The sequence below is a fragment of the Buteo buteo genome, chromosome 20 (genome assembly GCF_964188355.1).
Source record: "Buteo buteo chromosome 20, bButBut1.hap1.1, whole genome shotgun sequence".
Classification (NCBI taxonomy): Eukaryota; Metazoa; Chordata; class Aves; order Accipitriformes; family Accipitridae; genus Buteo; species Buteo buteo.
The window spans coordinates 8,776,728-8,804,641 of record NC_134190.1 but is presented as its reverse complement, the minus strand read 5'-3'; the positions used below and the strand labels follow the sequence as shown (position 1 = coordinate 8,804,641).

The window sequence follows — 27,914 nt, the reverse complement described above, 5'->3', positions numbered from 1 at the left end:
GTGACTGGGGCATCCAGGACCTGGGAGGTGTCAGGAGTTGTGCCCGTGTCTGCGTACCACCTTGTTGATTTTGGCAGCATAACCAGTTAGGATACAGAAAAACGTTGGCTCATCTGGGACTCCTGAAGAGAAAAAGCAGGGCTTCAGTTTCAGGCTCTGGCTTACTGTGTGTCTGGGAAGTTGGTCAGGGCAGGACTATCGAAAGCACTTGCAGACATGCAGGGTCCCAGCTTTCCCTGACTGTGAGCTGGCTACCTGAAACAGTGCTGAAAATCCCCCTCGCCATTGCTCTATGCTCGATCTTCTCCAGTTGAAGCTGGGAGTAATATTTGCATACCTCACTGGCTGTTCAGGCTAAATTAATATTTGTAGAGCACACTGTGTTCCCCATATTGAAAGTACTACATGAACATCGCTGTTTCTAGGCAGTTGCATCCTATTCTTGAATGTTGTAAATGTACTTAACCAGGACAGGCAAGACTCATTGCATTTGTTTAGAAAAACAAATTGTCAGCCCCTTGGTATATGTGTGAATGCATTTTTTTACATTGGTGTTGTGTTTATAGTAAAGTAGAAACTCTCTTCTTTTGAAAGAGTCCTGTTTCAAAGGTTGATTTTTGTGTTCGTTTGTCATTTGTTATTCTGGCTGCCACTGCATTGCATACTGGGGGGGGAGTATATGTAGTTTTTTCAGGGTCTTTCCCTGCTTATAGAAGCCTTCCAATGCATGCATAAATCCTCTAGCAATGTTTTTTCTTAAGCTGAGAACATAAATAGATAATTGTCTGGTAAAGCTGATTGGTATTCCTTAAGTCTTGATCTCATCCCTTGCTTATTCACACATCATCTGCACAGAAGATATTTCTGCTGTCTTCTGAACTCTGTTTCACACAGTCCAGTGAGATGTTAAAAAATAATAATTTTATAAATCTTTGCAAAACCAAATTAGAGCATTAAATGAAATCCGGGAAAAAAATCTGAAAAAATAATTAATTCAAGCTATTAAACGTTCTTCTGCTCTTAGATTGTCAAAATTCTCCTGAAGCACATGAAAGAGGGTGATTTCTCCAAAGGTCCTGCTCACAGAGCATCTGCTGGACATGATGGCATCAGGAAAAATAGAACCAGCCATGGCATCAGTGCCGTTGCATGGTTAGCATCACAACCTGAGAGAGCAGAGCAGCACGGTCTCCTGCAGGAAAACCGGGGCTTGTAGCTCTTAATGGTCAGGATTCTGCTTGTCATGTCACACTGCAGTAAATCCTGAGCAGCTCCATTGAAACGGAGGGAATTACTCCAGATTTATGCCAGTTTCGATGAAAAGAGGCTTTCTGCTGAATGGATCCGGGCAGCCACTCGCCAGGTGGAAGGGAAAGAAGTGACTCAGCGTTCGGCAGTGGTTGCTGATCGCTGGCTTTTGCCAAGTGCGGAGTCACATATTCCCTTTCTTCTTCTTCTTCTTCCTATTCTTCTTTCTTCTTCTTCTCCCTGCCTCCCTCCTTTTTTCCTTGGGTGAGTGGCTGCTTTGTGCACCCTGCAGAAAAAAGGACTTAATTTCTCATGGAAGAAGGGATGCAGGGGGGGACAGACCAGCCTGTGTCCTTGTTGTGAGCAAGGAGCTTGCAGAGGGGCAGACCACCCTTGCTAGGAGCAATCGGCCCTGCGTTTCAGAGCGTGCAATATTGACTGCTTTTTCTTATCCCTGGAAGATGAACGTTTGTAAGAGGGAGTTAGCTGTGTCGCTGGCCTCGTATTTCTGTCTGTGTGGTAATAACCCGGCTAATGCCAGTGATGGCAGCTTCTCCCGTGGGTGCACACAAGGGAGCAAAGTGTGCAGCGGAGCAGAGTGAGGTGCAGTCAGGTGCCGCCTGGGCAGCCTCTTGCTGCCCCCCCATCCACTGCTGCCCTGCTCTGCCTCCCCAGCAAGCTCACCTTCTCTGAGCCAGCAGCAGTGTCCATTATCTTCACCTGAAAAAAGGCAGAGGAAGGGGGAGAGAAACCCCATAGCTAGGTTCTGTGGCCATGTGCTGGTTGAGTAAATATTGGGGTTTATTTTGGACTACCCGACAAGGGGACTCCAAGTTTAGAAATGGTGTTAAATTATTGCAATGAAAAACAGGATTTAAAAACTCTAAATGGGGAAGACAATAGCTTACTGTAGATCTTGGAAAAACATGGGCTGATGAACTGAAGCTCCCTGAATGTTTCAGCCCATCTGTCTTGTTAGTTTCTGTGTCTTAATCACAGATTTCATGAAGTGTCTAATTTTCTTTTTTTAGCTTTCTGTCTTCCTCTTGTGCAAAAGTTAAAGCAGGGAAATCATCTGAGCTGGATTTACTTTTGCATCCGAGAGAAAAGCAGTCTATAAAAAGAAGTGAGTGGTGTGTGTGCTGGGAAACCAAATTTGTCTGCTTTGGGTTTGGGGGGCAAGATTTTCCCACCCTCACTTCTGCTGCTGTGGTGGTTATCGGGACAGCTGGGGAGTGCAAGTATAGGCACATACCCGGTAGCTGACAGTGTTTTTAATTGTCTGGCTCTGGTCCGTGGTTGTCTAAACAACATGGACTGAAATGCAGGCTCTGATGAAGTCACCAGCAAAATTCCCTTGCTGTCCCTTCCACTGCTGCCACTGTTCCTGGCAGCTGTCAAGATGTACTGGCAAGTGCCTGCTCCCTCTTGCACCTTGGGAAGTCTGCAGCGGCTCTTCCAAACCAGAGAATTACTTCCTTTTCATATCTGTGAGGGAAAAAGCACAAACCAACCAACAGAAACGTACCCCCAAAAGTCAGAGCATTTTAATGACCCCTCAGGAGGGTTGTGCGTCTCCAGGTTCTTCCTGGGTGAATCCATCATGCGGAACCTACTCAGTTTTTAGCAACAGTGGAAATTTTTGCCAACCCCCCAGCACAGATAAGGCCATGTATATTTGCAGTGTGTACTATGCAGAAGATGCTGATTGACATTAATTAGGAGTGGGTGGTGTGAAAGTGTAAAAATAAAATTCCTTTTTGTCAGGTTTACTATTAGAAGTGAAGTACACGGTGTGACACTGAGTGTGCGTGAGCATGCACGTGTGCATGTGAGTGTGTGTGGAGTGGAGGGTGTCTATTCGGCATTTAGAACAATAGTGGGAGTGAAACATTACAGGTTTAACTGTCTATAAAAGTCTGGGATTGCAGCCCTTTTCTTGTGAGCTGCTCAGTGAAATGTGCTTCAAAATTGTTTCTTTTCAGTTCTGGGTTCAAAACGCTGTGCTAAAAAACACAGTGCTGCAGACTGCAACTTGTGTCAGTTTAACTGCCTCTGCCTGCTTTGTGCTGTTACGGGCACTGCGTTCAGAAGTGATGGAGGAACGATGTTTTTGGTAGATTTTAGCAGGAGCAGCATTTTGAACTTAAATAGATCCATTTAGCAAGCTGGTATTGCTCCAGTTGATTATGTTTATTAATTCCTTCTCTGTGTGTATACTGAGAATAAGAAGCAATAAATGAATTCCACTGTGTTAATGGTTTGTGAAGTGTGTTGTCATATGTGGCTGCCCTTCTCTTATGAAATAAATGGACAATCATCTGTGCCACTTTACAAATATATCCTTTGGATCTTAACTGCATTATGGTATCTGAGACCCAGGACTATTGCCTATGAAATTTCCTCAGTATGTGTTTTGTGTGGGTGATGCTGCCAGAGGGTTATCTATGGAGCTTTTAACAGCTGTCTGTCTGCTCTACATGACTGTTCGTATTTATCCTTTATACAAGAAAGTTCAAAACACGGAGACCTTCTAAGCCTAATTCACGGGTCACTGAACTGAGTGACACTGACTGAAGACCTCTTCCCCAGTGGCTGAGGCTTTTCCATGCCAGACTGCAAGTTTGTGTTTGGTCTTCATTGATTATAGCTGAAGGACAAATCTTTCTGTAACACCTCTGAAGTTATGTGTGTTACCCTAATTTGTGCTTATTTAAGTGAGCTCTGAATCCTGACCTCCTGTATTGGACCCCTTTTTATTATTGCCCAGCGATTTGATGGAAGTGAGTTGTTAGTCTCTTCATTTCCTAGCAGAATCTCTCTCTGTTGACAAACTGAGCATTTGCTGGGGGAGAGGGTGGGAGTGACACCTCAGCTCTCTTCTACAAGCCTGCAAGGTGCTGGTAGTACCTTCTACAGGCACCATGAGCCGTGGCTGCTTGTGCTGTGCCTGTGAAAGAGATACAGAGCTGTTACTTAAGCCTTCTGGTTATGTATCATTTTCTAGTACATTATTTAAAGTAGATTTAATGTATTGGATATTAAGTTAAGGGATTCTCCTCCTAGAAGCTGACACACTGGTTTGCACTGGACTCACTAGCATTGGTGGTGTTGCTTTAGCATCATAATATGTCAGAACTGGCTCAAAAAAACCCCAAACCCAACCCCCCCAAAAACCCCTGTGTTGCTGATGCTGATCCTTTCCCTTACAGGCTGATATTTTGAGTGATACGTCACGTGTTGCTGAGAAGGAGCACGTGGCTTCAGCTACGAGAGGTTGCTGACCATGGGAATGTGGAGCTAAGGGTAGTGCTGGCAGCTATTTTCCAGCCAGCTTTGGCATCAAGTGTACAGAGTGCATGTGATAAAGCACTTCACATACTGCATCACAGAGACAGGAATTCAGAGGTTTCTCCAAATGTGTACCAAAGACCCCTCTTAATTAACCTAACTGCACATCATTTGTATAGGGGTATGAAGGCTTGTAGACAAGATGCTCGCTACGCTGTCCTTGGGTGAGCCATTGGCATGCCTGGTTTGGGACAGCTTGATTAATGTGGATGGGGAAAAATGTTTAAATTAACTGCAAAAGCATAAAAAGCAATTCACAGGTACGCAAACACAGAGGTTTCCCCTGCATGGGGCCAAGATGCTGTAGTACAGTTAAGGAAGCCACAAGGAGGTTGATTTCTGGGTTTTGGTTTTGGTTTATTTGTTAGTGTAATATTTTGCTTGTGCTTGAAAGGGTTAAGCAGAGCTAAGTTCATGGTTGAAGCTGCAGTGGTGTACACAGAATGCATGGCATATCTGGTGTCAAAGAAGTTGCTTGTAATCACATGTATAGATAAAAATATACTGAGTTATAAGGAGTGTTTTTTTTCCCTGGCTATAATTGCGATGTTACTACCAGTTAGTCACAATTGAGTTTCATGACTGTTTTCTTGCTGTAAACCTCAGTTCAGTGAATTGAGCAAAGATACGTGAACTGTGAAGAAAAAAAAAGACAAAAAAAAAGGGGGGGGGGGAATTGTAGGGCAGAAAGACCATGTTTGAAGTCACCCTCAGACTGTTTTGGTATTTAAGGCCCAGTCAAGTAGTGTTCTTGGGAGAGTCATTCAGGGCTTAAAGGGTTCAATGTGTATTCAGTGTGTTCTAGAATGAGATCTCCAGCGACTGAAAAACCTTGTGGCCTTTGGGACTATAATTACAGATATGCTCCTTCTTGGGGACTATAACCACTGAAGTCAAATCCACCAGTACAGCACAGAGTTTTCCCAGTAATATAAAATGTACAAATTGCAGGTCTTGATCTTCATACACATAAAGGCCACTTTACACTCTTGAGGCAAGTAAAAAGATCTTGAACCAGATATAAGTCATCTAATTAATTTAACCTCCTTGTCCTTTTCACACTGATTAATATATTAGGCTGTCTAACATGAAATACACAAGTAAAATGTGTGTGTGGGGAAACACTGTGTAGATACATATCCTTCAGTGATTGGGTAGCTATTTGTAAGCTTGAATTAATTAGTTGGGCTGACATGTGCAATCCGTTCAGTTTTGTGGGGGCTGGACAGTTTGTGGGTAAGCAGGAGGAATATCCTTTGAGGGATGTGTCACTGTAGGACGTTCTCATACTAAAATCTTGGGGGAAGGAAAGTACTGTTAGAAAATCTGCTCATGATCCTCCATGCCATGAATGTCTTTTAAAGCCAGAGCCTGTGTTTCATATGGTTCTTTAGTTGTCATCATGTTTTTCAGTTCCCTGTTATAAAACAGAGCATTAAATTATTTTTAACTCAATGTATAGAGACAGGGCTTGAAATAGTTTGTAATCAGCTAGGCCGAGTCATGGCTGCATTGGTAGGTGCCTTCCTGTTAGTGTTTACAGAAGAAAATAGTATTTGCACAGTTCAGATGCTTTTCACGTCAGTGCTGATCACATCTGTTTGCAACCTAAGAAAAGAGAACATCAGATTTCACCTCAAAACTATTTCAACAAAACTTTTTAATAATGATTGATTGCATTTCAGAAACATGGTGGCACTGAAAATGTTACCATAACTATAGCAATAAAGTTAGAACAGAGCTGCTATTATTTTTGGAGTGTGTCTAAACCAGTGATTTTTCAAGTGGAAGTGTTGGCAGAATTTCATTGTGTATGTTAAATTCAAAGTTACTCGCTTCCTTCTTCCATCCCCTCCGGTTTTAGTTACCTGTTTGGTGAAGAGCAGAATACAGCAATGCAGGATTTGCTTTCTGAGGACCATCTAGGGAGTCAGCATGCACGTCAGTAGATACCTGAGCATCTCGGGCTTCCCTGTGTCTGTCCCCATGGTGCTCCCGTCAGAGATGAAGCTGTGGTGCTTCCGCTGCTCAGATGGCTGAATCAAGCCCAGAGGCAGGCTTGTGCCCCAGCCCAAAGGGTGGCATGGCAGTGAGCTGAGTCTGTGTCTCCCAAGTCTCACCCTAGGGCTCTTGGTGCTGCGTCATCCCTCCTCCATTCTGGAGTTTAAAGACCTGGGATGGGTTTAATACTGAGCGACAGTCGCAAATGTGCTCTTCAGTGCCATTGACTTGCATGAGTGAAACTCATTGCATCCTGAGAAGATGCTGTGGAGTTGCTGACACAACTTGTTCGGGAAGCTTTCTTTGCTGGAGAGTGTTAAAGTGCTGATAATGTTTCCCCTTTGCTGGGGTGGTTTTTTGCTGTGTGCATCAGTGATGCTTTTGGTGGGCGTGTTGCTTTTTTCAGACTGGGATTCAGAGCTGTGCTTTTCATTTTTTACTTGCACTTAAATAGTAAACCAATGTTTTGTAACACCAGGGTTTTCAAATCCTGCGATCACTGAAGTTGCCAAATGATTATTTATTGGGAGTAGAGGTTTTTCATTGTATAATCTTTGTGCTAAATCGGAAGGAATAGTGCTTCAGGAATTTTTTTTAATAGAAAAAAATGGTAATAACTTGACATTCCATGGCGCGCATAAATTGTTGAAAGTCAAAAGACCATTTGCTTTGAGGCTGCGCATAATGATCTCATTTGTTATTATGTGGTCTGCACAGGCTACTCTAAAGATGTGTAGGATTTCTTCCTCTCTAATGTTTCTGCATCAGTGTAATAGATCTGAATACTCATAGATATTTAGCCATCTGGTTCTCTTAATTCTGCTGAATTTACCAGAAGAAAAAGTAACGTATTATGCCTTTCTAAATATAGTTCTTTTTTCATGATTGAAAATTGAATCACTTATTCTGTGGAAGACTCTGATATTCTGTAGTTTTCCTCTGTTGCAATTTGAATATTCTTAGGAAAAGTAAACCCTTGATTTCTTGGTACAAGTATTATGTTTTTTTAAAAAATTTCTCTTCTTCTGTTGTCATTTTGGGATCCAGATGTTCTCCAACTCCACAAACCAAGTAAGGGTATTAGTAACCTCTTTTACTCTCCAGATTATAGTGAAAATAAAGATCTTAAAATGCCTTAGAAGGAAAGGAAGGCAGTGTAAAAAGAAAGCTAGCCTGCTGGGAGGAATAATTTAAAACAGAAATTTGAGGCACTTCCGTAATAAATCCCAAACCTAATAAAACTCTTTGTGATTGGGGTTTGATCTTGAAATTGGATTTCTAGTTTGGAGCCTTCCACTGGCACGATGTCTTGTAAGAGGGTTCCATGTGTGTTTCGGGTTTAGTATGAGTGGTTTCAGTTGCCAAATCAGAGTTGCAGGAGGTGTGCGTGAGGCAGTTCAGACCTCGCCACAAAGCTGTATGGCGATTTCACCAAGTGAATATGAATGCAACGAACTCCTCAGCGCCACTAGGAAAAAGAGTAGTACTAGTAACAACAAGAAGAGGGACCAACACTTGATGTGATGACAGTTTCTGTTTGCCAGCCAAGTAAATGTGTCAGGAGGTCACCAAGGAGTATCTATGGCAACTGAGGGAGGGAGGATGGCTTTGCTGGGCCAGTGTTGCTTGCTGGGCAGGACCCTGGGCAGTGAACTGTGATATGACCTGATTAGGACTAAGCTACTAACTGAAATTGATAGTATTTATCAGCCACAGTCTTTAAAAATCAGTAGAAAGCAGACCCCCCCCCCCAACCACTGGAAAGCAGAAAAAAAGGGACCAAGGAGGCTTGTCTGATATCTTTCCCCCCCCCAAAAAAACTCAGTACACGTTAAAGTGTGGTAAGCCTGATCTCTGGAGAGAGGAAAGATATTTCTCATTTCTGCTAGGAATGTTTTTACTCTGTGTTGTCTTATTTTTTCTTTAAATTTATTTTTTAAAGAAGTCAGGCTTGTCAGAAATCTTACAAACCAACCCCAGATTTGCCATTGGGCCAGCCATAAATTTTGTAAAGTGACATTTCTTGTGTGGTTATTAAAAGAAAAAAAAAAATGAAAAAGCACCAAGTCTTTCAAACCTTTGATGGAAAAGCCAGCGGCTTAAATATCGTTGAAATCCAGTCTGCGGGGTGGGTTAACTGAATTCCCAGTGTAATGCTATTAAGGCAACCGTCTTAGATAATAAATGGCAATATGTTGTATGACTCACTTGAGGGGTCATTATTTTTGGTTTGCCTGAAAGCCAGTGTTGTTTGCTGGGCTGTAGCAAGGAAGGTGTCAGCCTGTGCCGCGTGTGCAATCTAAGTGGCATAGCAGAAGAGTGAGGGCAAGTTTCCTTGGTGACCACTCTGGATGCAGGTTGGGGAGAGGAGATGAATTGCCAACTGTTTCTTTGGCCTGTAACCCAGAGTATTAAAATCTGCTATGAAAGTACTGTATGTTCCTTTCCCTTCACCACCCTCCATTTTGTACTGCAATGTGGAAGCCCAAAAAGTAGTATTGCAGTGTGGTACTTTAGGGTTTGAAGGGTTATGGCATTACATTATGTTATTGAGGGGATTAATAATCTCCTGGACACATCGTAATTTGCTTTATGTTAATGAACACACACACATAAATAACGTGGTAAAAATCTGCACATAAATACCATGGTAAAAATCTGCAATTTGCCTGGGCATCCTTCCTTCTGGGGGCCTGCTGCACTCCTTATAACCCAAAGGTTTGCATCTGAAGCACTTCTTTCTTACTGCTGAGATGGTCTTCCCTAGCGAGACACCATGGTCTGATCCTTAGTTTGCTCAGAGCCAACCTCAGACCAGCTGCCTTGTGAGTATTGCATGTTCCTCTCAAACCCTCATTTTGGTTTTGCATGTTCCTATGTTTTGTCAGGTGCCAGCCAGCGCCGCAGCCCTGCGGGTTGCACATGGAGGAGCCCACGAGCTCAGCAGGGCACTGGCGGCTGCAGGGGCAGCACCTTCAGCCGCAGGGGAGTCAGGGGGGTATGTCATGTTGCTCTTGAGATGCTTCCTCTGCATACACATGGAGCAACCCGAATAGACTTCTAGGTCTTCTCTATATCTGTCAAGCAGAACGTTACTACAGCGCACTGTCATTCAGTGGGAATAAAGGGAAATAAAAGGCGAAAATGTCTGCAGGATCGCAAAACTGTTGACTCTTTCAAACCCCTACAAAAGTAAATGATTAAACAAGTCTACAGCTGGTTCAGTAGAGATGTGCAGCTCAAGCTGTAAATTTCTGTTCTGAGATAAAATCTGGTTATTGTTTAATGAAATAGAAAGTCAAGGCTTTAAATTGCAAACAATTCAGATGTTTTTATTCCACAAGATTGTGTGGCATTTTTTTGTTTTGTTTTCTGTCTTCTTGTGTCAGTATCTAAAAGTTTACTTTGGTAAGTCCGAGTGACAGAGAACATGGTTTGTTCTGGCACAAGGAGGGCAGCCAGGCAGTGTTTCTCCAGGTTCAGAAAGCCTGGAGGGAGGAAAGAAGTAAGTCAAACTTGCTGCTGCAAAATGTTGCAGGCAAATTACTTCATAAAGCCTTTCCCAAGTGCCCATGAACCCAAAAAGCTTTTCTGTGCGACTGAATTTACTGTGCTAAGGTTGCGCGTGCTGGGACTGTGCATTCTAGGAGAGCTGGGACAGAGTGCTTGTCTGTGATGTAAAATGTCCCTGTTCATACAGTCAAGTCCAACTTGCTTTATAAACCTGTCATGACATTGTCGTATTATGATATGATACTGTCTGTAGTGGGGGCAGATTCTGAAGCAGAACCTTACTGAAAAAATCTCCTGTCTGGGAGATGATGAGTTTGAAATACTTTCTGACTGATGGTTGTAGGACCATTTGCATCCATACTTTCGATGTCTGTGAAATGTGTTACAATGGTGATTCTTAAAAAACCCAACAAATTCTATTCTACATAGTACACAAAAACTGCCCTAGAATTTTCCTTGTTATCTGTTTATGGATCCTGTTTTGTTGGCAGTATGGTACAAGCCATAGCTGGCACCCACATCATACGGTGCTAGGCTTTGTGTAAAAATACACCAGAGTAAATGTGGGTAGGTCCATAGCCTCTGCTGTTGCTCTATTTGTAGCACAGCTCCTTCATCTTTTGTATGTGATATTTGGACAGATTTTAACAAACCTGGCTTAGGGTCTGAAGTGGCAACCAGCATCGTATCAAAGCACTTAGTGTATTATGAAAGGAACATGCTTATACAGCACGGGGTTATGTATAGCTAGCTATTTTGTTTGACTGACATAAGGAAAAGGTATTTGGAAAAGTATTTAAAAAAATCTACAGATTTTTACTCCTTTTTAAAACGTAGTATTTAGAAATCTCACCATGAAAGCATATATTGATAAAAGCAGCTCCCTCCTTGGTTTTAGGGGATACCTGTGACCTGAAAGCCAATATGATTAGTTGCTTTCACTCTTTGTTGATGTTGGAGTACAAAGGACAGTCCATGGGTATGGTCTATTCACCAGGATTTGGTGCAGAGGGTCCACCCTTAGTAATAGGATGAAGTTTTCTAGGGAACACAGATGAACATGTTTCAGCAGATAAGATAGGATGGGTGAAACCCATGCAGTGTCACCAACCCCATCTCCTGCTAAATCAGACAAAAATGTTTTAAGAAGTAACCTGGGTTTTCTCATACCTAAGCATTTGACTTGAAATATTAGGGAAAATAAAAGTGGATTTTCTCCCTCCTAAAAGCAAAAGAGCCATTGGAAATGTTTTTAAACAGGCAAACTACAGATTCAAAAATATCTATAGCTAATTTACCACAAACAAGGCATGCTTATTTCCTCACTCCTTTGCTTCAGAGATATTGTTAACTAGTTTGTTTTCTGAAACCATAACACACGCAGACATTAAACAGAGAACAGTAGAAGGTAGAGGACTAATAGCAGTGATGGCAGAAACACCACTTAGCTTCCTAATAAATAAAAAATGTTTTGCTTCCAAATTCTTAAGTTGCTATAGTTATTTAATCTACTTTGCCCAACCTCTCTTTTTAAGACATTTGTTCTGCTCAAAGATGCAAAGAATTTTTGTTTTGCCAGAACACTTTGTTGGTTTGGATAATAACCCCTTTTTTCCATCATTTTTGTTCAACACATGAGATAAAACAGGTTCAGATTGAGGATTGGCCCTCATTAATTGGAGTTTCAGGAAGCAGAAGAAGGGAGTGCTAACAGAGTGCCTTCAAATAAATCATGATTAATTGCATGCAGAAATGCTTGGACTTCATCTGAATATGCTTAACAAGCATTTACTGACTACCACCAGTTTCTACTGTTGGAGAGTAAAACTGAGAGTACGTAGCATCAATACCTATTTGAATAAATGCCTGGTCCTGCTTTCGCTGCTAGAAGGCACAAGCAGTAGTTGCTGCAGCATGCTGTTGGCAGTGAGAAAAAGCTGTCAACAAGAGCAGACTGGATCCTGAAACTGGACGTCTTGTGTGTACAATGCGGGTACAGCTCTTCTTCCCCAGCAACAGTGAGCATCCAAGTCTTTTGAAAGAGGATTCTGCTTTGTTCACCATCATTTCCCTGCTGAGTGCCATTTTCCCTGATCTCTTTAAAAAAAGGCCTTTTCCAGTCCTTTACTCATTGCACCAAAGGCTTTCACAGCGTTATTTAGCCATATTTGAGTTTTTCATTGCCATTGGAACAGCCTGCATGGTACGCCTTTCTGTGCTGTTGAACATATTTGTAGTGCTTCTGTTTGTGCACTGTCATGCTTGGGACTTTGGGGGCCTGGCCATTTTGCAAGGCAAATTCTTTCTTGCTTATGGCTGCCAGTGTGCAATTTGGCTTTCTCCAGGGTCCTTCCCTCCGAAAGTCACTCTTGTCATATCAGCAAGTGGAAGGTGCTCATTTGGGCAGGGGGCCGAATAATAAAGTGTGAAAAGAGTAATCTTCATGCTCTAAGCTGCTGTCACTGAAGTAATGCAACACACTTGCTGTATCAGCCATCAGTAAAGCTATTACACCACTTTACTGTTCATCATCTTCATCAGTGTGTTCAGCATTTGGCAATGAAAGTTATCTTGGGAGAGGAGATTGCAATTTGTTGAGATGCACTAGTGTGAAACCCTCACTAAAAAAGGCCTGGCTCCCCAGCCTCAATAGAAAATGCGTCCCCAGAGGACAATTCCTCTGGCTTTGGTGTGATACCTACCCTCTTTCTGTGTGATACCTACTGTCTTTCTTTAACCAAGGTCTGTGATTAAGTCAGAAAGGACAGCTGCTTTCTACAGCTTTGTCATACTTCACAACTAAGGAAGGAGAAAAGCTGTCCTCTTAACAGCTCGATGTAGCCAAGATCCAAGAAGCCCCAAATTCCCTGTAATTGTGTTGTTACTGCTAACTTGCAGTCTCATTTGGGGGCATTACGCTTAATCACTCTGTGCCTCTCTCCCTCTTTTTCTTACACTGTGGGGTTTAAATCCTCTCCTGTTATACATGGGAAGGCTTCTTTCAGAAGCCAGCTGGGTGGCATTTTCCATGTTCCATTCTGAGCAGCGCAGCCTGAAGATCTCCTAGTTTTATGCTGATGAAGGTGCCTTCTTTCCAAAATCATGTAATAGCGAGGTGCTGTGAGCCCAATGCTTAGCTGGATGAGAAGGGGTGTCAAACCATCTGTCCTGAAAACTGATTCCAGTTAGCTTCTATAAATTCAATCTGTGCCTTTGATGACATTTTTCATGTCCTGCCTTCTAAAGGAAGTAAAGGCAAAGGTGATGCTTTAAATCGGAGATGAGCTCCATAGATTCCTGTTAGGGGTTTTTTTGAGTTTTTGGTGTTAGTAAAAAAAACAGGGCCTGTTATTAAAAACAGATTATCAGCAGAGAGAAGGAGCAGCAGGATGGTAACCAGTGTCTGGAAGAGAAATGGAAAAGCCAAGTAACATGGGAAGGAGAACAGGTTGAGGGTTGAGTTGGGAAGATACAGGAGATGGGAGCTAGAGCATCAGTAAAGTGCATACAGGATAGCTGAAAATGTCAGATAGGAAGTGTGAGAGAGGTGAGAGTGGAAAGCAAGTGTATCAGAAGGTGCTGGCAGTGGATTTGAGGAGCAGGAGGCTCCTTAGTTGTATATAATACTTCAGCAGTGTAAAAGGCTGGAGTTTATTCTTGTTGATGGGCTAATAAGAGCTCAGGCTTTTATATCTTGCCTCTCTGGAAACAGAGTGGCTGCAGAGTGAAGAGATCTGCCACAGCAGACATAAACCAGTTGTTGGAAAGGTCTTGTCTTCTGTCCTTCTTACGCAGTCAAGGGAGTTGTAAAGCAAAGGGAGCATTCAGAGATGTATGCAATTCCTGTCCTAACCCTTGTCCCACCCCATCCTTTTGAGTTTTCTTAACCTTAGCTAGCTAATGCTCCAGCAGCAACATACAAATACACTCATCCTTGCTGCTAGGAAAAGTGATGGGATTTTTAAGTGTGTTTTAAAGGAATCCAATGATGAGGTGCCTCAGGGTAAAGGTTTAATTTTTTTGTTTGGTTATTTAGATTTCCAGTTTATTCCTTCTCCTCCTCAGTTGTGCAGATTGTCTTTCAGGTAATGCAGAAGAAATAATGTCCAGTTCTTTTGCTCTTTCCTTCTTTTTTCTTAAATTAACAAACTGGCTTACTATAAACACATTTTGAGAGGAAAAGGTTATTTTTTGAATTTTCGTGATACCTGAGACTAAGGTATCTCACTAGCTATTAAGAAATAGCTTTATTTTTCAGAACCATATTGTACTTCTTTTTGTGCCATACATACATCTCCTTCCAACCTTTCTCATCTAGCAACTTTTCATGAAACCCAGCTTAATTTAATGTTAGTTGCAAGTTTTTGCATCGTTATTCTAATCTTAGTTCTTTCCAAAAGAAAGGCAAATTACAGAAACAACCCTTGTGAGATACAAACTCCTAGATGATGATATCAATTTGCTTTTCACAGTTAGGCACAATAAATTACTTTTCATTGCAGGTGAAATTTGCTGCACTGACATGTTTCCTCCTCCACAGAGCACAGTTGGGTTCTGAGACAGGGATAAAGAGCTAGCAGTCATGAAACTGAAACAGCATTTAACTTTTTATTTAACTTCATGTTTATCTGCTTGGTAAGCTGCATGGACGGGTTATTTTCCTATTGTATTTTAATTTCCTGTTACCTGTGAGGAATTTGCACTTAACTTAGTGATGAGATTCCCCAGGGAGCATGACATTATAGTCCAAAAAAAAAGCCCAGAATCTTACAGGCCTTGCTTTTTCAAAATTCCTCATGTGAAAAAATAGAGGAAGAGCTTTGCTGCATAGGGAATAAGGAAAGAAATCTCTTGAATCGACTACATTTTTGATAAAGCAGGTTTTATTTTTTATGGCCTGATTCAGTATTAGATTATTGCAGTCTCATTCCATCTTAATTTCATCAGTCAGTGGAGTTGTTTAGGCATAAACCTGGCACAGGGGATGGCAGAGTTAGCCTCTCTGTGTGTAATTACTCTCGTCTGCAAGGCTAAAAAGTACCTTCTGGAGGCCAGCAGCACTGCCCTATTAAATCTGCTGCAAATGTGATCTGAGGCATTGAACACTGAACTTTAAGTACTTTAAACAAAACTTTGAAAGTAATTTTTTGTTATTGCAAATACACCAAGGATTTATCACAAGAAAAAGGGACTAATGCCCTTACCCTGTAATGAGCCCCACAGAGGCAAACCTCATCTCACTATTTACTCCGAAGGCAGTGAGCTTGCCCACCCCTTGGTGACAGTTACACAGGGGGTGGGCCGTATGAGAAAAACACAGTTATTATTAACTGCCTCGCCCTAACCTGAAATAAAAACCCCCTCTTCTCTGAGGTGAGATCACTGTGGTCTCTTCTCTGATGCCATGATTTTACTGACTTCTCATGTTGAAGACGACCACTCTGTGTCTGTGTGTTCATAGGGAGAAGACAGAGTGATAGGCAGTAAATACCCACTGTGTGTATCTGACAGTAGAAGACAGAGAAGGTTGCCTGGCCTTCAGGTTATGGAGTTACGTCCTGCAAAATCAAGTGTTTTAAAATCCAGCATTTTAAATGGCCAAATCAGTTCTGGCCCATAGAGGCATTCCAGGACATGCAGCTGCAGTGTATGTATTTGTAAGATTCAACATTTAATTTATGCTTTAGAAAGCTCATATAATTTTCATGCTGGTGCTAGAGTCTTGTCTGTGTTTCACAACCGTATCTGTTAAGGTCAGAGCTATCAAATCTGGTTAGTCCTGGCCTGATTTCCAGAGCAGGGAAGTCGCCTGCAGCCCTCCACTTCACTTCAGTGGGCCTTTGGGTGCACACAGCACTACTGTGAAGGAGGCCAGCTATGTAGGTCCCGAAGTATGGATTGGTACTTAATTTAGTGTATCCGGGGGTGAAAATGTCGGCTTAGTATTATCTCTCCCTGGGACTCCTGTTCCATGTATTGTTCTTCGTATTTGAGACAAGAGCTGTCATTCACTGTATGCCTGTACAGAAGCCAAGTAGGTCAGTGCCTCTAGGTACTGCTGTATATTATATATCCCCCCATGGATGAGTTATTGCCCTCTGTTGGATCTTACTGTAGATGTTTTTGCTGAAACGTTTTAGTGGAGCTCTGCTTGGGTTACCCTAGTCCTGAGGGCTGCTTGAGCCCTGGATGAGCAAAGGTGGGCAGAGCAAGTGCTGCCTGTTTAACAGGGTCCTGTAAGGGGGAGCAAGGCAGTTCCCCTTCCTGAAGACATAAGCCAGAAGAGGCACAATGGCAAAAGCAGCCAGAAGACAGACTCTGGGCCCGAACTGCATATAAATCTCCTCTACCCTAAGCAGATTTGTTGTTTGGTCCAGCTTTCCCCCTCTTCCCTGAGGCTCTTTTGCTCAACTTCACTCTTAACTGGCTCTTTTGCTTGGACCTTCACTCACTCGTTCTTCCATTCAGCTGATCTCTTTCTTACTGAATGCAGAGCCTCATGTTTCACTACCAAACCAGCTGCAGGGGAGCAGAAGACCCAAGGGCTGTCCATTTGTGCATCTTATACTGAGACACAGTAGCTTGCTGCTCGCTTGCTCCAGGTCTGTTTCAAGGCAGAGGAAACTAAACTGTTGAAGGTGAACATGTGACTGCCTCAAACTGCATTGCCACCAAAAGCTTACAGAAATAACATGTGGTCGGCTGCAATCTGCTTACACCTCTTTCCTCCACCCTCCGTTGCTCTTGTCACTTCAGGCTGCTGTAAGCTCTTCAGAGCAAAGACTGTCTTCTCTGTCTTTGCAAAGGATGTGCTGCTGTGGCACCTTCTCCACCCCACCTTTGCTCAGCTCTCAGTTTGCACTGTAATACAAAGAATAGTAACAGAGTTGATAGTTTTATAATGTAGTCTTAATGGGGATGTGGGTTGAACCAAACAGGAGTTTCATTTTGTGGTATTTGCCCAGTTGTAACTCATCCTTAACATGAATTTGTTGATAACACTCAGATCTTGGGTATTGATCAATGATGTAATTGTCATCCTATAGTAGGACAGATGATGTAATTCTTACCCAGTTACTGAAGATGGTGACCTTGAGACAGATCAGATGGTTAAGCAACATAGATGGTCACTGATTATAAAATGCCCTTGTTTTAAAACTAAACTATTACCTGTTAGTTACTGGGGAGGAGTAGCTATAACAAAGCACCAGCACGTTGCAAAAAATACAGCATTTATTGACTTTTACCAGCAGTTACATACTCTTGTTTTGACAGGTGACTTTTGATGGTTTTGCTGCTTTGTTGCTTTGGCTGTCATTTCAATTTACGTTGGGGTAGCATAAAAGCTGACTTCTGTGAGCCCAAGGAAAACATTTGTTTCTGATAACAAGTCACACATTAAAAGAAAAAAAAGAGTAGAGGTGGATGTGATATGAGAAAATCTGGTAGATGAGAGGAAAATATACGGCACAGTTTTGCCAATGGGAAAGCCTAGTTTCCCACCCCCCTCAACTAGAGATGGCTTGAATATACATTTGAATAAGAGGTAGCATCACTTTTCATTTGAATACTTAATAAAAGAAAAAAGTGGTAAACATCGACCAGCTTTTCCTTTTAGATAAATAGTAGGCAGAATGCAAGAAAGGTCATGGAGAACAAAGAAATAGAACCACTTGCTATGATTGCTAATAACATGGTTGAGAAAAAGACATATTTTTATGTCAGTGGGGAGAATCTCTGAGAGGCCCCAGTGCAAGCTTAAGAAACATTCAGTTGAGAAGCGTGGATCCTGAAAAGAAAAAATAGAGAGGTTTGAAAAGACGAATGGCTGAAGAGCTATTTTGGTTCTGCTGTTGGTATTTTCTTCTTAACTACTAATGCATTTCTGGCCTAACATTTGCAGTTTCGTGTCAGAATTTTTTTGATATTTTTGTTCCTCTCTCCTTAGTAAACTGGCGCATTTGCAAGATAAGTATTAAACTGAGGGACCTGCCAAAGACTTGTCTTCAAGCAGATCCTTACTGAAAGTAGTGGAAGAAGTTAATAATTTGCGTGAATTTGTGACCTAATAAAAAAGACTACAAAAGAGTGATCTGATTAAATAATTACTGCAATTAATTGATCTTAGGAAATCATAGAGACATAGCTCTGTCGGATTCTGTATTTTCTACTTTGCTTTGAGGCAGAAGTTTCTCTGGTAGCTTGTGTTTGAAACTAAGGAATATTATGGGCAAGAATTTATTCTTCTGACTTCTGTGAACATGTGCTTTGTATTGTTGAAATACATTTCCCTGTTTCATAGACTTTTCAGGTCTTCTGTTTTCCTACAGAATTTGCTTATGGATAATATTTCCTAATGTCTAGGGGACTCCTAATGTGTAAGATCTTATAGTCTGTTAAAAGCAGTTAAGATGTTAAAGTCTGTCCAGTTCTTTATGTGCAAGGGCCTTGTGCTCGGAAATCCTTCACGCCATGCCTTAGTGAGAATTTCAGGTTTCAGAAGGATGAAATAAGAACTTTGATGGATGTGGTCCCTTCAACAGTATTTCTTTTCTAAGTGTGCAATAAATCTAAATGTGGATAATTGAAATTGTGAGAAAATCATGAAAAGAAGGAAATCACTTTAATCCTGTAATGCCAAAGGAAATGGAAAATCTCTCACACACACTCTCTGCCCCAGGGATAAGTATGTGTCTTCGTTTTTAAGCAAGCTTCTGTAGTGGGGTGCAACCACTTCAAAAATTAAGTTTTGTTGGCAGGAAGAGGCTCCAGTTGCATGGGGAACCATTCTTCACTGAGCTGTGAGCTCAACTTCTGAGTGCTCTGCTCTCCTTTATGGTTTCATTCCTGCAGCTTTGTATGAGCTAGGCAACTGCTCTTACCCTGTTTTAGAATCATAGAATTGTTTAGGTTGGAAAAGACCTTTTAAGACTATTGAGTCCAACCGTTAACCTAGCACTGCCGAGTGCACCACTAAACCATGTCCCTCAGCACCACATCTACACGTCTTTTAAATACCCCCAGGGATGGTGACTCAACCGCTTCCCTGGGCAGCCTGTTCCAATGCTTGACAACCCTTTCAGTGAAGAAATTTTTCCTAACATCCAATCTAAACCTCCCTGGCACAACTTGAGACCATTTCCTCTTGTCCTATCACTTGTTACTTGGGTGAAGAGACTGACCCCCACCTTGCTACAGCCTTCTTTCAGGTAGTTGTAGGGAGTGATAAGGTCTCCCCCAAGCCTCATCTTCTTCAGAATAAACAAACGCAGTTCCCTCAGACGCTCCTCATAAGACTTGCTCTCTAGACCCTTCACCAGCTTCATTGCCCTTCTTTGGATGTGCTCCAGCACTTCAATGTCTGTCTTGTAGTGAGGGGCCCAAAACTGAACACAGTACTTGAGGCGCAGCCTCACCAGTGCTGATTAAAGGGGAACAATCGCTTCCCTAGTCCTGCTGGCCCCACTATTTCTGATCCAAGGCCGTTGGCCTTCTTGGCCACCTGGGCTCACTGCTGGCTCATATTCAGCCGGCTGTTGACCAGCACTCCCAGGTCCTTTTCCGCTGAGCAGCTTTCCAGCCACTCTTCCCCAAGCCTGTAGCGCTGCATGGGGTTGTTGTGACCCAAGTGCAGGACCTGGCCCTTAGCCTTGTTGAACCTCATGCAATTGGCCTTGGCCCATCGATCCAGCCTGTCCAGGTCCCTCTGTAGAGCCTTCCTACCCTCAAGCAGATCAACACTCCTGCCCAACTTGGTGTCTTCTGCAAACTTGCTGAGGGTGCACTCGATCCCCTCGTCCGGATCATTGATAAAGATATTAAACAGAACTGGCCGCAATACTGAGCCCTGGGGAGCACCGCTTGTGACCAGCTGCCAACTGGATTTAACTCCATTCACCACCTTTCTTTGGGCTCGGCCACCCAGACAGTTTTTTACCCAGCAAAGAGTACACCCGTCCAAGCCACGAACAACCAGTTTTTCCAGGAGAATGCTGTGGGAAATGGTGTCAAAGGCTTTACTAAAGTCTAGGTAGACAACATCCACAGCCTTTCCCTCATCCACTAAGTGGGTCAACCTGTCGTAGAAAGAGATCACGTTAGTCAAGCAGGACCTGCTTTTCATGAATCCATGCTGACTGGGCCTGATCACCTGGTTGTCCTGTACATGCCATGTGATGGCACCCAAGATGATCTGCATAACCTTCCCTGGCACCAAGGTCAGACTGACAGGCCTGTGCTTCTCTGGATCCTCCTTCCAGCCCTTCCTGTAGATGAGCGTCACATTTGCTAACTTCCAGTCAACTGGGACCTCCCTGTTTAGCCAAAACTGCTGATAAATGATGGAAGGTGGCTTGGTGAGCACTTCTGCCAGCTCTATTAGTACCCTTGGGTGGATCCCATCTGGCCACTTAGACTCATGTGTGTCTAAGTGGTGTAGCAGGTCGCTAACCATTTCCCCTTGGATTATGGGGGCTTCATTCTGCTCCCTGTCCTTGTCTTCTAGCTCAGGGGGCTGGGCACCCGGGGACCAACTGGTCTTACCATTAAAGACTGAGACAAAGAAGGCATTAAGTAAGTACTTCAGCCTTTTCCTCATCCTTTGTCACTATATTTCTCCCCATATCCAATAAAGGATGGAGATTCTCTTTAGCCCTCCCTTGTTGTTAATGTATTTATAGAAACATTTTTTATTATCTTTTATAGCAGTAGCCAGATTAAGTTCTAGTTGGGCTTTGGCCCTTCTAATTTTGTCCCTGCGTAACCTCACAACAACCTTGTAGTCCTTCTGAGTTGCCTGCCCCTTCTTCCAAAGGTCATAAACTCTCCTTTCTTTACTGAGTTCCAGCCAAAGCTCTCTGTTCAGCCAGGCCGGTCTTCTTCCCTGCTGGCTCGTCTTTCTGCACATGGGGATGGCCTGCTCCTGCACCTTTCAGTTTTCCTTCTTGAAGAATGTCCAGCCTTCCTGGACTCCCTTGCCCTTTAGGACTGCCTCCCAAGGGACTCTGTCAACCAGGCCCCTAAACAGGCCCACGTCTGCTCACTGGAAGTCCAAGGTGGCAGTTCTGCTAACCCCCCTCCTTACTTCTCCAAGAATCAAAAGCCCCATCATTTCATGATCCCTGTGTCCAAGATGGACTCCATCCATCACATCACCCACAAGTCCTTCTCTGCAAACAACAGGTCCAGCAGGGCGCCTTCCCTAGTTGGCTCCCTCATCAGCTCTGTCAGGAGGTTATCTTCCACGTGCTCCAGGAACCTCCTAGACTGTTTTCTTTCTGCCGTGTTGTATTTCTAGCAGACATCTGGTATGTTTAAGTCCCCCATGAGAACAAGGGCTAGCGATTGTGATACTTCTCCCAGCTGCTCATAGAATATTTTGTCTGCCTCTTCATCCTGGTTAGGTGGTCTATAACAGACTCCTACTGTGATATCTGCCTTGTTGGCCTTCTCCCTGATTCTTATCCATAAACACTCAACCCTACCATCAGCATCATAAGCTCTAGACAATCAAAACACTCCCTAACATACAGGGCTACCCCACCACGTCTCCTTCCTTGCCTATCCCTTCTGAAGAGTTTATAGCCATGCATTGCAGCACTCTGGTTGTGTGCGTCATCCTGTCCTGTTTCCATGATGGCAACTATATCATAGTTTTCCTGCTGCACAATGGCTTCCAGCTTCTCCTGTTTGTTGCCCATGCTGCGTGCATTGGTGTAAATGCACTTCAGTTGGGCTATTGATCCTGCCACCTTTTTGAGGGGAGAAGCCCTAATTCCTATGTGACCATTCTCAGGTACTTCTGTGGTTTCTAATGCATCAATAACCCTTGTGTCTTTGCTGTCACATGGCTCTCCATCCCCTACCTCCACTGGGGTGGTAGACCAAAGGACCTCGCTAGCACACAGTCCCTCAAACACTGGCACGCTGCCCCCAGGCTTATCTCTAGTGAGCCTGGTTTTATCACTTTCCCCCTTCACATCTAGTTTAAAGGTGTTTCAATGAGCCATGCTAACTCCTGTGCAAAGGTCCTTTTTCCCCTTTGAGACAGGTGTACCCCATCTGTCACCAGCAGGCCTGGTGTCATGAAAACTGACTCATGATCAAAAACCCCCAAATTCTGCCCATGACACCAGGCTCGGAGCCAGGTATTGATCTGCTGGCTCTTCCTGTTTCTTCCCTCGTCATTCCCCGCAACTGGAAGGGTAAAGAAGAACACTATTTGTGTTCCTGATCCCTTAACCAGTTGTCCCAAGGCCCTGAAGTCTCTCTTGATTGCCCTCAGACTTCTTGTTGCAACTTCGTTGCTGCCTACCTGAAAAATCCATAATGGATAATAATCTGAGGGCCATACCAGGGTAGGAAGCTTTCTCTTCACATCTTTAACCTGGGCCCCAGGGAGGCAGCAGACTTCCCTAAGAAGTGGGTCTGGTCTGCATATTGGGCCTTCTGTTCCCTTCAGAAGGGAGTCTCCTGTGACAACGACCCATCTTTTTTTCTTTATGGAAGCAGTTTTGATGCAGGGTGTAGGCCGACTTAACCTCAGTGACACCTCCAAGCTAGATGAACCCTTGTCCTCATTATTGTTCGGTTCCACTTGCAGAGCCTCATACTTATTATGCAAGGGCACCTGGGAAGGTGGGTTAGTCACAGAAGAGACATGCCTGCTGCACCAGGCAGGAGCTTGTCGCCATTGCCCCCTATCCCTTAAGTCACTTGTGTTCAGCGAGGTGGAATGAAGATAGGGAATCCTCTGTATCATGCATCCTGCCTGCCTGTGGGGCCTGTCTCAGGCAAGGGAGGGTGCAGTTCCAGTAGTCCCCCTCTCTCTCTCACTCTCTGATACTCCTCAACCTACTCATCTCCTCCTGGAGCTCTGTCACTAAGTGGAGGAGTTCCTCTACCTGGGCGCACCTTGCATAGGTATAATTTTGCAGATGAGGTACAGAAGGGCTGAAGGATAGGCTCATAAGAGCTTAGTGATGTTGAGGTTTGACTGTGTCAGTTTCCCAAATCCTGGGCAACTATTCTATCCTGTAGATCACCATTCTGCTTGAATCCTTCCCCGGTGTTTTTTGTTTGATGCCAGTGTCACTCAGTTGCTCTCTCTGCTCCCGTTTTTCCAGTGTGGTTACAGGTCAGTTATCTCAGCTAACTTGCATCCTTGACTAGGAGCATTTATGCACTTAGAGACAGTGGCTTGTCACTGAATGGTTTCTGCCTCTAAAGTACTGCTTCAGAGAGTGAAATTTGCCCTGGGACTGTGGAGCAGACTTCAGTCTGTCTATCAACTCCTAAACTCCAATTGTCTAACTTGCAGTGCACCCCCTGCATTTCACTTCTGCACTTGGTCTAATTGCTTTGTTGTTTCAAAACAAAATGGAGCAACAGTGCTTGTCCATGAAGCTTCCACTTGTGCAAATTCCTTTTTATTTTCTCCTTTCTCTGTCAGCTACTGCCTTGCCTTCCAAGTTTAGATAGCAGTTGTCGGGAGACTCAGACCTTCAGATGATCCTCTACATTAACTATTTTTCTCTCTTTCTCTCTCTTTGCTTGCTAGAACGTCATAAAAAAATGCCAAACCTGTAACAAAAGCATGGGTAAAAAAATCAAGCCCTTAGTCCCAAATTTCTCTCCTCTGTCTACAGCTTTTCAAAGCTATTTTACAGCATGGAAGCAGAGGCTGAACCCTGGGCTGTTTTTCCTGACCAGGAACTTGTGCATGGCTCTTCTCACCTGTGTTCCATGTGTGAGTGGTGACCCTGTTCTCCTTGTTCAAGCCTGCTCCAAAGTTAGCTGGGAGAGGGAAAGAGCCCAGACCTGTCCCATACCACATTCAGCGTGTTCTCAAACTCAAGGATGCTTTTCCCAGATGCTTACTCTTACTCCAGGAAATCTCCCTTTTCTTCAGAGCCCTTTGCTCTCCTGCCCTGCACCTGTCTCAGACATGGTGCGTAGGCTGTCCCTTGAGATTTCCTGTTCCAAACTTAGTAATGTTTTAGGGTATCTCTTGTGGCAAATCCGTAACCTCTGAACCTTAAATAATTGTGTTTCATAAGATACAGGGAGGCACAGTCTCATCTGACGTAAGTTGCTGTAGCTCCTCAACCTAGTAAAACTCACGTGGGTTTGTACCAAAGCACTATCTGGTGAATTACAGTGATGGAAATCTTCCTTGCACCCCTTGGTAGTCCACGTTTCTTTCATGCTCCATTTAGGAATCTGGGTGTCTCAAATCGAAACATGTATCCTCTGCTTCCTAACATTCTTCTTCATAAATCTGTAAAGAGGCCTGGACACAGTCCAGGTAATTCTGGGTTATTTTCTTGCCCTGAATTTCTTCACTAGTCAGTGAATTTTTTTCCACATCTGTTCACTGCTCTGCTAGCCAAAGTGGAACATTACAGGGACTTGTTGCATAGTCGAGAGACTGATGAATGGTCAGGATGAGAGATCTATATATCTGACTTTCCTGGAAGACTCTAAGGAAAATCAGAATGATTTTAATGACATGGAGGGTGAGTTATTGCTTACCTGTCTCAAGTATTGACTTAGTGCCTGACACTGAGGGAGGTAGATGTTATTAGGTAGGGTATCTAAAACTCATGTGAATCAGAATTAACTCCAGTATGCCCCATGAAATAAAAGTCAGGCCATACACATCTATGTCTTGTCTTGTGATCTGAACAGTTACTCTTTTTCAGAAAATAAGCATATCTTTGGACTTAGTTTGCTCTTTCTTGCAGCGGTTCTACTTGGAAGTTAGAGGATTTGGGTGAACCAGTTGCTCAGCCTGGCACTCGCACCAGATTGCAGCTACATTCCCTTATACTGAGTTATTCTTTCTCTAGTCAATGTACGTTCACCAGATGGAGGAATGGAGCTCTCCAGCCGGAGACTTCACCATGAGACTGTTCAGTAGAACACTCTTGGTTTGGTTTAGTTGCATTTCACCTCCAGTTGGGGGAAGGTTTCCATTTTCCTTGCTGCTTCTTTGGTCTTGCCTAACTCTTTAGAGTTACTGGGAGAGCCTGATAACCTGTGCTGCATGCATTTTGGTTCTTCCAATGTATATTTACCTGTCCAGTGGAGGAAAACGTTCAGCTTGGTCCACGTAATAGACCTATATAATGTGTGAACGCAGAAGACAAGACAATGATGTTTGCAGAGCTCGTTTGTTTGATTCAGATAGGTGAGAGCCAGGAAGTCCAACTTAATACAGTAGTCAGCAACTTAGAGCTGTGTCTAGATAAGACTAAAAAAAAGAACACAGACTATAGCTCTCATCATGGTTACACAGATACAGCAGTAATGCTTTGTACTCTCCCAGCGTAGATGTAGTCTATTATGGGCAGTAATTTCAGGTATTTCTATATTTACTGCTAGAAATAGGTGGGTTTTGTGATATTTGAAGACACCTGAACAAGTCAAAATTTGTGTCATATAGTATGATGGGGCTTAGATCCCTGACTTTTATCTTAAGAGGCTTTCAGAAAGTCTCAGCAGTGCTTTAAGACCCTTCGAAGACCTGTTCCCAGCTCCCTGGTTTCTAGTTGAGGGCCTGAGAGATCAGACCATCTGTAGCTCTGCTCTACCCCTGCATTTGGAGGCTGCTTGCCTGCTGCTCTTCAAGACTTTTCTGTGTGTTATATCATTCCTGCCAAAGCATCCTTTGCCTCTTGTGGTGGGGAGGAGTATAGTAGTAAGCACCAAGGCCTGCAAGTGACATTTGTCCTGATAGGAAGGTCCCATCCAACAAAGGGGAAAATCCCATCTAAGCGGGACCTGGTTTTGCATTTTTCTTCCTTCTTCTGCTTGTACATCTTTCTTATCACCTGGGAGGTCTAGCATCAGTCTTGAAAGGATGCTCTGCAAAGTACAGATCTGGAATGTTCCATGGGAGAATCTGCCTGCCTATATCTCTTTCAATAAAATTCGTAAGTTAGACCTTTTGCCTCTACTTCAGAAGTGTTACGTGAGGAGATAGCGACTTTACAACTCCTCTCTCTGTCATGCCGTAAAACTGAGTGGTAGTCACCTTTGGGGAAAAAATTGTTCATACCCTGTTGCTCTTCCTTCTGAGGCTCAGCAGCAGTGGTGGTCCCCCTCTGCAGACAGTTCAGGAGTGCAACTGGCACCCTAGAAAATGAAAAATATTTGAGTCATTTGCATAGTGGATCAGAATCCAGCCTCCCCAGCTGCCGGAGCAAAGACCACAAACTTTCACATTTGAGTCATCTGCTGAAAAGCTACATATTTTTATGAAGAAAGAACTAAATGTTTGTTTTAAAATAATTTTATTTGCTTTCTTGTAGCTGAATCATTTGACTCCTGGTGAAGGTTATGTATCAACAGGATTTTCTTGCTGTTTTTCTGTGTCTGCTGAACTTTGATGATCAGAGTTTGACCTTGCTTCCAGTCATAAGAACAATTGTTCGATTCTAGTGTGAATATCAATGTTTGTGTCTATAGAAACCAATCAACACTTCCTCCTAATTTTTGTAAATAGGCTGTGAATGTGACATTTGGATTTCCTGTCTCTTGCATATCTGAATCAAAAAATCTCTGCTCACAACGATGTCTTGTCTTCCACGTTCACCATCTATTGCCTTGTTAATAGCATTGTCTTTATTACAGTCTGTATTTGTCCTGTTGAGATATGTCCAGACATCACTGGAGCCTATAATCTTCTTTCATTTTTACTCTACATTATGGATTTGTTTAAGGGACTTGCTCAGTAATAACTGTAGGAAATAGCAAGTAATGTAAGAAAAGCTGGTTGAACTGCCTACAGTCAGCATTGCACAACATCTACTATTTTTCCAGGATAACCTTTAAAGTGACATTTTTCCAAACTCAGTGGCAGTTTCATGTTGATTTTTCTTCCTTTTTACATTTCAGCATGAATGATTCAGGTTGTCTTGAGAATGACATACAAACCCCTGCATTTTTTTACCTTTTTTAAAAATAGGCCAGCTGTTTCATTGACTAGCTGTGTAGCACCTTCACATTTGGGGGTGGATATTTGAAATTCGGTGGTAGAGTTGCTCTGGTATTAGGGATCTCCCTTCCCATTTGCAGGAAAATTTGTCCATAATCAGTCAGTTTATAAACTCTGAAATGTCTCCATTTTGTACCTACACAGCAGGAGCTCGTTAGGTAGTGCTGCACTGAGCATAAAGCTGAAGGACTTGCTTTGATATTGCTACATCTGTCTCCTGAGGAGTGCTGTGGTCCTAGGCATGGGAAGCAAGAGGAAGGAGATTGTCCTTCCATGTTTTCAGCAAAGCTGTTGGTTGTCCAGACAGGGTGGAGCTGTAGGAAGGGATGGAGAGAGAATACAAGCTATGGGAGATGTGTTCAGGAGAAGTGTTGGGGGGCATGGGACTGTCTGAACAAGGAGATGTGGGGGCAGCTATGGCTGCAAGCACAAGTGTGGGGACAGCATTTTGGAGGTGGTGTGACTGTCAAGGGTGGGTTGTGTGATGGGATCAGGACTAAGATGAGGACCTAGGAGGAAACTAGGGTAAAGAGTCTGAGGAGGGAAGCAGCAGGACTGAAGCCACAGAAGAGAAGGTCAGAGGGAAGTCTGTGTACCTTGGGATGGAGTTTGTGATACCTGAGCCTGCAGCTGGATGCTTCTTGTCCTGTCTGCTGTGAAGATACAAGACCATTCCACCTCTGATTGTTACAGTCCCAAGTGCTTGATACAGCCTCGTAGTGCTACTGAGACAGCGGACTGAATAATGCAAGTACTGTCCCTCTGCATCAGTGCAAAAGCCCTGATGTGAAACCACACAGTT

At 43.3% G+C, this 27,914-nt stretch overlaps 1 protein-coding gene across 6 annotated transcripts in view; it reads left to right on the top strand.

The window, feature by feature from the left end:
- The window catches only part of ATXN1 (ataxin 1), a 370,404-nt gene that overhangs the window by 234,041 nt on the left and 108,449 nt on the right, over positions 1 to 27,914 (top strand). The window lies entirely within an intron of this gene.